Source organism: Miscanthus floridulus, chromosome 1 (assembly GCF_019320115.1).
Source record: "Miscanthus floridulus cultivar M001 chromosome 1, ASM1932011v1, whole genome shotgun sequence".
NCBI classification, from domain to species: domain Eukaryota; kingdom Viridiplantae; phylum Streptophyta; class Magnoliopsida; order Poales; family Poaceae; genus Miscanthus; species Miscanthus floridulus.
Genome location: NC_089580.1, coordinates 97338563 through 97340063, shown reverse-complemented (window position 1 = coordinate 97340063; position 1501 = coordinate 97338563). Strand labels below are relative to the sequence as shown.

Here is a 1501-nt window from a genome sequence, read left to right as displayed (position 1 = left end):
GAACGATAGTAGTTGTTGTTGACAAAGTTCACATCCTCTTGGGTTTTAGGATAGTTGTTCCCTGAATGCCTTTTGTTGCCACATACTTCACACGTCATGCAAAAATCATGAATGTGAATGACTTCTTGCTTTTCATTAGCTTGGTCTTTGAGCTTCTTCATTAGTAGGTCCATCTTAGAAGATAGCATGTCTACCTCCTTGAGTTGATGCATACCTCCACCTCTCTTGTGGTCTAAACATGTTCTTCATTCTAGCCTTGGTTGGAGGTTATCTTCTCCACAAGAGTGGTCGCAGCTGGAAGTGTAAGTGATAAGAATGCACCTCCAGCAGCAACATCCATGATCTCATGGGTACTATTGGTCAACCCAAGGTAGAACGTCTGCATGAGTAGCCAAGTCTCCATCCCATGATGAGGACATTCTGATATATAGTCTTGAAAGTGTTCCCATGCCTTAGGGATAGATTCATCATGTTGCTACTAATAACTTGAAATTCTCCCACTAGAGCTTTGGTCTTGCTCGTCGGAAAGAACTTTGCGAGGAAGGAAGTGGAGCAGTTATCCATGTAGTGTTTCTATCTTTGTTGGCATAGAACCACTTCTTCACCTTCCCCAAAAGTGAGAATTGGAAGAGGCGAAGTAGTATGGCGTCCTTGGTTACTCCCTTGATGGTGAAAGTGCTACGGATCTCCAAGAAGTGTTGGAGATGAGAACTAGCATCTTCATGTGCCTTTCCACAAAACTAGCTCACTTACACCATGTTGATGAGAGCCGGCTTGAGCTCGAATCCATTGTCTCCAACATTGGTTGTCAGTCTAGTATGAATGTTAGCCGTAGTTGGAGCAAAGAATTTACGGAGAGTCTTGTCAGCCATGGCTTTAAATTTGGTGTTAAGCTTTTGCCTTATCTAGTTGTCTTCCGACTCTAAAGCTGAAACTTTCTTGAGTTTAGCTCTAGTTCTCTGAAGTAATGCTACTAGATTATCAATATAGTTTGTCAGAAGGTCAGAACCGGTCATACATTACCTTGCAAAAGGTATGGAAGTAGACAAAACAAGGGTAATCCTGCTTGAGCAGGGGTATATGGTTTATCACGATCACATCAATAAGTATAAGTTTATCAATACTTCCTTTGCCTAGCTACCTTCCCTAGCAACGGCGCTAGAAATGCTTGTTGGTATTTATTAACTTGTTGCTTGTTTTAGTAGTCACCTAAAGTATACCTACATCTCTTAACATTACTTACCAGGTTGTCATCCCTAGTGATGATGCTAGAAATGCTTGTTGGTACTACATAGCATTACTACTAGAATAATACTAAATAGTTCTTTATTAATTTATGTGACTAGGAGGAATATATAGATACAAATGAAAAGGAATATGCAAGCGCATAGATAATTATACCATTGTAGCACTTCACCCAAGAGTATTCCAGGTATCGTTATTTATATTTTTACCAAAGGGAAGGTCAAAGGGGAGATATAGTTTTGATACTTAAGTATAT

The 1501-nt window shown here is 39.9% G+C and overlaps 1 non-coding gene across 1 annotated transcript; it reads left to right on the top strand.

The window, feature by feature from the left end:
* The first annotated feature begins 401 nt into the window (after positions 1-401).
* Positions 402-508, top strand: LOC136511473 (small nucleolar RNA R71). The gene has a single exon (XR_010772729.1). It is a non-coding gene; the product is annotated as a small nucleolar RNA R71 (small nucleolar RNA).
* The last annotated feature ends 993 nt before the right edge of the window (positions 509-1501 follow it).